We start from the raw sequence: 7,805 nt of genomic DNA on the forward strand, positions 1-7,805 counted from the left end.
ATATAGAGTCATATTTTGTTCTAAGTATCGAGTTGTAATTGTTGAGTTATAAGAAAAATAAAAGTGTGATGATGATCATTATTAGAGCATTGTCCCAAGTGAGGAAAGAATGATGGAGACTATGATTCCCCCATAAGTCGGGATGAGACTCCGGACGAAAAATAAATAAAACAGGCCAAAGAAGCCCAAATAAAAAGAGGCCATAAAATAAAAAATAAAAAAAGAGAAAAGTCCCAAATAAAACAAATGAGAGACAAAGAGAGAAGGGACAATGTTACTATCCTCTTACCACACTTGTGCTTCAAAGTAACACCATGATCTTCATAGTAGAGAGTCTCTCATGTTATCACTTTCATATACTAGTGGGAATTTTACATTATAGAACTTGCCTTGTATATTCCAATGATTGGCTTCCTCAAATTGCCCTAGGTCTTCATGAGCAAGCAAGTTGGATTGACACCCACTTAGTTTCTTTTTGAGCTTTCATATACTTATAGCTCTAGTGCATCCGTTGCATGGCAATCCCTACTCACTCACATTGATATCTATTGATGGGCATCTCCATAGCCCGTTGATATGCCTAGTTGATGTGAGACTATCTTCTCCTTTTTGTCTTCTCCACAACCACCATTCTATTCCACCTATAGTGCTATATCCATGGCTCGCACTCATGTATTGCGTGAAGATTGAAATAGTTTTGAAAAAGTTAGAGTATGAAACAATTGCTTGGCTTGTCATCGGGGTTGTGCATGATTTAAATACTTTGTGTGGTGAAGATAGAGCATAGCCAGACTATATGATTTTGTAGGGATGACTTTCTTTGGCCATGTTATTTTGAGAAGAAATAATTGCTTTGTTAGTATGCTTGAAGTATTATTTTTATGTCAATATAAACTTTTGTCTTGAATCTTTCTAATCTGAATATTCAAACCACAATTAAGAAGATTTGCATTGAAATTATGCCAAGTAGCACTCCGCATCAAAAATTCTCTTTTTATCGTTTACCTACTCGAGGACGAGCAGGAATAAGCTTGGGGATGCCTGATACGTCTCCACCGTATCTATAATTTTTGATTGCTTCATGCTATATTCTCTACTGTTTTGGACTATATTGGGCTTTATTTTCCACTTTTATATTATTTTTGGGACTAACCTATTAACCAGAGGCCCAGCCCAGAATTTCTGTTTTTTTGCCTATTTCAGTGTTTCGAAGAAACGAAATATCAAACGGAGTCCAAACGGAATAAAATCTTCGGGAACGTGATTTTCTCACCGAACGTGATCCACGAGACTTGGACCCTGCTCCGAGGAACAAAAGAGGCGGTCACGAGGGTGGCCCCCCCTAGGGCGCTCCCCTGCCTCATGGGCCCCTCATTGCTCCTCCGGCATACTTCTACCTCCTATATATACACACGTACCCCCAAACGATCAGAAAAGGAGCCAAAAACCTAATTCCACCACCGCAACTTTCTGTATCCACGAGATCCCATCTTGGGGCCTGTTCCAGAGCAACGCCGGAAGAGGGCCGTCATCACGGAGGGCTTCTACATCATCATAGCCTCTCCGATGAAGTGTGAGTAGTTTAGCTCAGACCTTCGGGTCCATAGTTAGTAGCTAGATGGCTTCTTCTCTCTCTTTGAATCTCAATACAAAGTTCTCCCCCTCTCTTGTGGGGATCTATTCGATGTAATCTTCTTTTTGCGGTGTGTTTGTTGATGTTACGGCATATCTCTCTCAAGGTAGTTTTGGTGATTGATGACAACATGTTTGCGGTCTAATCTTGTGCTTTGAATAATTCACAGATTCTCCCCTGGCACGAGACGCATTCTTCCCCTCGGAGTGTATTTCAAGACGGTGTAGCTCTTTTGTTTCTTTCTTGGTGGACTAGTTGCCTAGAGGGCACCGTACTATCAAAAGGGGGTCCGTTGGGGTTTTGCATGGGTGGAATCACCACGTACACATCAGCTTCTCACCCTCCGAGCTTTTCCTGTCCATTGAAGAGATCTCTCCTCTTGTCATGTCTTGGTCTAAGCGGCAGTATCGTGCACCCAGCGGTAGTACCGCTGAGAAGCCACAAGCGGCAGTACCGCTCCGCAGCGGTAGTACCGCCGTGGCTCCACAACAGTAGTACCGCTGGGGGCCTGGCACCTCCGCCTGGTCCTCAGCTTCTTTGAGAGATTCCTTCTCCCTCTCTCTCTCCCCAGCGGTAGTACCGCACTGCCTGCGGTACTACGGCTGAAGGGTCACAAGCGGCAGTACCGCTCCACAGCGGTACTACGCCCTTGACCCCACTGCAGTAGTACCGTTGGGCAGTCTGGCTCCTACCGCCTCGATTCGAGAGGTCTTTTTCTCGTGTCGAGTTTTGTGGCACTAGTCACGGTTGTAGTGGCGGTAGTACCATTCCTGGAGCGGTAGTACCGCCCTACCACCGCGGTAGTACCGCAGAATTGGATCTGTTCCCTAGTAGTCTCCTCAGCGCGGCAGTACCGCTGTTGGGGCGGCAGTACCGCTGTCCTGGCGGTAGTACCGCCCCCTCTCAGCGGTAGTACCGCCCTGTGTGGGGCTGGTTGGTGGGGGGCAACGGGATTGTTGCTCCCACTATAAAAGGGAGTCCCCTTCTTCCTTCTCACCTACCTCTTCCTCCCCCAAGCTCCATTTATTGCTCAAGCTCCATTAAATACTCCAAGCTTCATTTCCGCCCGATCTATCTCTCTAGCCAATCAAATTTGTTGATTTGCTCGAGAGTGGTTGAGAAGGCTCCAATCTACACTTCCACCAAGGGATTTTCGATTCCCCCACTCATCCCTAGCAGATCTTGTTACTCTTGGGTGTTTGAGCACCCTAGATTGTCGAGGTCACCTCGGAGCCATATTCCATTGTGGTGAAGCTTCGTGGTCTTGTTGGGATCCTCCGATTAAGTTGTGGAGATTGCCCCAACCTTATTTGTAAAGGTTCGGTCGCCGCCTTCAAGGGCACCAATAGTGGAATCACGGCATCTCGCATTGTGTGAGGGCGTGAGGAGAATACGGTGGCCCTAGTGGCTTCTTGGGGAGCATTGTGCCTCCACACCACTCCAACGGAGACGTACTTCCCCTCAAAAGGAAGGAACTTCGGTAACACATCCTCGTCTTCACCGGATCCACTCTTGGTTATCTCTTACCTTTAGTTGTGCAAGCTCTTTAGTGTTTCTCCCCTTGCTTGCTTGTATGCTTGTTGTTATTGCATCATAGAGGTTGCTCACCTAGTTGCACATCTAGACAACCTACTTTGATGCAAACTTTAATTTGGTAAAGAAAAGCTAAAAATTGGTAGTTGCCTATTCACCCCCCCCCCTCTAGTCAACCATATCGATCCTTTCAATTGGTATCAGAGCCTCGTCTCTTTATTAAGGACTTTACCATCCAAAGAGTATGGTTGATACCATAGACGGTGTGGAGGAACACTCCGGTGTGAATCCGATCTCGTCTACGGGAGATGGGGGAACTTCGGTCTCTCGTGAGGAGTTCAATGTGGCCTTGGAGACATTGAAAACCTCCATGACGACCGAAGTTGAAAGCATGTTTACTAAATTTTTTGAGGGGCTTAAACTATCCACCGCACCGTTGAAAGTGGGTGATCCCGCCAACAAGGTGTCGGATGCTATCCCCGACAAGGGGGAAGCTAGTAGTGAAAAGGCTCCTTCTTCTAGTGGCAAGAATGGCACCGGCATCTTTGCCCATGTGGAACCACCACTTGTTTATGGTGGACCGGTTCCTTCCACTCATTTGAATCATGCCGGTCCTCCCCCTAAGATTGTGAAAAATGAGGATTTTGATTCTTGGGTTTACCGCTTTAAACGTCATTTAAATCATGTGAACACTAACCTTTGGAGAATCATTGAAGAAGGTTTCTATCCACATGATCCAAGCAACTTCACTCCTTGAGAAGCCGCGGACAATCAATTCAATGAGAATGCTCTCTTCATCATTCAAGATGCAATTCCACCCGAAGACCTACCTCATCTTCGTCCCTTCGCCTTGGCCAAAGATGCATGGCATTGTGTCGTGTCTCTCTACCGGGGAAGCGCAAGCATTCAACGCTCCAACTATGAAGTGGTACAAGATGAGGCCGATGAGTTTGCAATGAAGGAAGATGAAGAACCTCGTGAGCTTTATCGGAGAGTAACCAAACTTGCGGTCTCACTACGAGATCACGGGAGCAAGGACATGGATGACAATTGGATCAAGCGCAAATTCCTCAAGGCAATGATGCCCTACCACAAGGCCATGTCCTCCGTCATTCGTCAAAGACCGAACTTCCACACTTTGACCTCAACCGAAGTGTTGGATGAGTTTGTGGCCATGAACATTTTGGACAAGACCGCCGACAATGCGGTGCTCCGTTCTCAACGGGCAAAGAAGCCTAACCTTGCATTGAAGGCCAAGCTCACCGTGGAAGAAGAAGAAGAAGAGGAAGAAGAGGAGAGCAACCCCGAAGATACGAAGTATGCATATCATGAACACATGGCACTTGCTTCAAGGCAATTTTGGAGCAAGAAAAACTCGAGGCCCAACTTTAGCAAAAACAACTCAAGTGGCACAAGGGGCAAGCAACATGTAAGGACTTGCTACAATTGCGGAAACGTGAGTCATTTCGTTGCGGAATGCCCGTATGAGAAGAGGGAAGACAATGGTGGCAAACTCATCCAAAAGGACAAGGCCAAGTCGTTCCCCAACAAGAACAACTTCACCAAGAAGACTCCTCCCAAGGCTTTGGTTGTGCAAGAAGAGTACAATGAGGATGATAACGATGATGAAGATGATGAGTCGGTTGCCATGGCCTCCGTTGCCATTGCAACAATGTCATGGGTGTCTCTCTTCGACTCACCCAATGAGAGCATCACCGCCAAGTGCCTCATGGCTAAAGCCACCAACAAGGTAACCTCCAACATCAAAACTACCATCATTAATCATCCTTCCCCAACAGATAGCATTAATGAACTTGAGGGAGCTAATGTGGAGGCTAACGAGTTTGAGGATTTTATGGGCAAACTCAAGGGAAAATCCAAGAAGCACTTTGTTGCTCTCTTGGAACAACTTGGTGAGGCCAATGACATGATCGAGGCTCACGAAGACACCATCTCTAAGATGGAAGGGCATAGTCGTGACTATGTTGATGAGATTTCGGATCTTTCCAATGCTCTTGAGGAAGAGCGTGGTCTTCGTTTGGCTCTTGAGGAGTCACACAATGTTGATCATGCTAAGTTAAAGAAAGATTATGATCATGCCCTCATTGTTTCTCGTGTGCTAAATTCCGAGAAGGCCAAACTCGGGGTTGATCTTGCTAGAATCAAAGAGGAGTTTGATATACTTGACAAGGCCCACAAGGCCTTGAAGGGTATTCACGCTAGTCTCAAGGAGTCTCATGATCAACTCCAAATGAAGCTAACTAAGGAGAAAGCAACTTTTCCTCATATGGTTTTAATTGATAATGCAAATGCTACGAACCCGTGTTGTGAGCATATACATCTTGTTGAGGAAAATGCTAAGTTGAAGGAGCAACTTGAGAGAGGTCTTGCGACTTGCATATAAGGCAAGAAGAACCTCAACGATCTCTTGATCAACCAAAAGGGAGGTGTGGCCAAGGAAGGGGTTGGGTACGTGCCCGACTCCAAGAACAACAAGAAGAAGAATGACAAGACCAAACGACCTCCTCCCCTCATGAAAACCTTTGTGAGGGAGGGAGAGGGTGCCCCCGAGGAGAAGAAGAAGAACAATGTCAAGAAGGGCAATGTCATCCCTCCCAACAAAGCCGACGATTTTAATCCTTCTTATGTGTTATGTCGTGCTAGTGATGGGCATGTTTATGCCAAATTTGTTGGTTCTCTTCATGAGTACATTGAATGGTCTATTTGGGTTCCTAAGACCCTTGTTACTAACATCAAAGGACCCATTACAAAATGGGTACCTAAAACCAAGCATTGATCTCTTGTAGGTGTTTGCTTCTGGAGGTGGATCATGGTTGCTCGATAGCGGAGCTACAAATCATATGACCGGAAGCAAGGACTTGGTGGTGGACGTGCACAAAGTTCCATCTATGCCCACCAATGTCGAGTGGGGTGACGCCTCATCCTCTAAGGTGGGACTTGGCAAGGTGGTCATCTCTCATGATCTCACGATCGAGAAGTTCATGCTTGTTGAGCCCCTTGCATACAATTTACTTTCCGTTCGTCAACTTGCAATCATGGGCTTTGCCACTTTCTTTGACATCGATACCGTGGCCCTCTTGTGGATCAAGACTCTTAAAGTAGCTTTTGTTGGGCATGTCGAGAACGGTCTATATGTGATTAACTTTTCGGAGCGACCCACTAAGACCGCGACATGCCTAATGGCGAAAGTTGATGTGGGATGGCTTTGGCATCACCGTTTAGCCCATGTCAATATGAGATCTTTGCAAAGTCTCCTCAAGGGGACCATGTCCGTGGACTAACGAATGTTAGTTTTGTTAAAGATCGTGCTTGCAGTGCCTGTATCGAAGGAAAGCTACATGAGAAGGCTCACCCTCCCATGACTATCATTTATTCAAAGAGGCCCTTGGAGCTCCTTCACATGGATCTTTTTGGGCCCCCATCCTTCGATAGTCTTGGAGGTAGGAAGTATTGCTTGGTGATTGTAGATGACTACTCAAGGTACACATGGGTGTATTTCTTCAAGAGGAAGAGCGAGACCCAACAAACCGTCATCGACTTTGCAAATGAAGCACAATGTCAACACAATGCAAAGATCTTGACAATAAGAAGTGACAACGGCACCGAGTTCAAGAACTACACATTGGATGAATTTCTTAGTGATGAGGGAATCAAGCATCAATATTCCGCACCATACACCCCTCAACAAAACGGTGTTGCAGAGGGGAAGAACCAGACGTTGATGGATGCGGCAAGGACCATGATGGCGGAGTTCAAGTCTCCATACAACTTTTGGGCCGAAGCCATCAACACCGCGTGTCATGCATCCAATCGGCTCTACCTCCGCAAGGGCTTGAACAAGACTCCATATGAGATACTCACCGGCAACAAGCCCAACCTCAAGTACTTCCGGGTATTCGGGTGTAAGTGTTTAATTCTCAAGAAAGGTGTTCGGTTGTCTAAATTTGAGGCTAGAGCTTATGAGGGCTTATTCGTTGGTTATCCTACAAACTCTCATGCTTACCGTGTCCTCAATAAATCCACGGGACTTATTGAGGAGACGTGTAACATGGAGTTTAATGAGAATAATGGCTCCCAAGTGGAGCAAAGTGGCACTTGTGATGTAGGTGATGAAATTCCTCCTCAAGCCATAAGAAGAATGGGTGTTGGTTTCATCCTACCCATTGAGGAACCCCTTGTGGCCGAAGGAGAAGGACAATGCTCCACTCAAGTGGAGCCATCACCAACCCAAGGCCCACACGCTTCCGAAGAACAAAGTGATGGCCCTCAACCTCATGAACAAGACCAAGGGCAAGATCATACTCAAGACGATGTTGACACACCAAGTGATGCCCAAGGTCAAGTTCTCTCCCCCGAGCAAGTTCAAGATCAAGAACAAGCTCATGACGGCGCTCAAGATGATCAAGTAACCGCTCCTCAACTCACCACCGAGGAGGAATTAGCGCGTCGTGCCGCCAAGGTTGCTTCCAAGCTCTCCACCAAGGATCATCTCATGACGAATGTGCTTGGAAGCTTAAGAAAGGGGGTAAGCACTCGTAGAAAATTAGCAAATTATTGTGAGCATCACGCGTTTGTCTCTTGTGTGGAACCCCACAAGGTCTATGAGGTGCTAGAAGAT

The sequence above is a fragment of the Triticum dicoccoides genome, chromosome 5A, assembly GCF_002162155.2.
Source record: "Triticum dicoccoides isolate Atlit2015 ecotype Zavitan chromosome 5A, WEW_v2.0, whole genome shotgun sequence".
Taxonomy (NCBI): Eukaryota; Viridiplantae; Streptophyta; class Magnoliopsida; order Poales; family Poaceae; genus Triticum; species Triticum dicoccoides.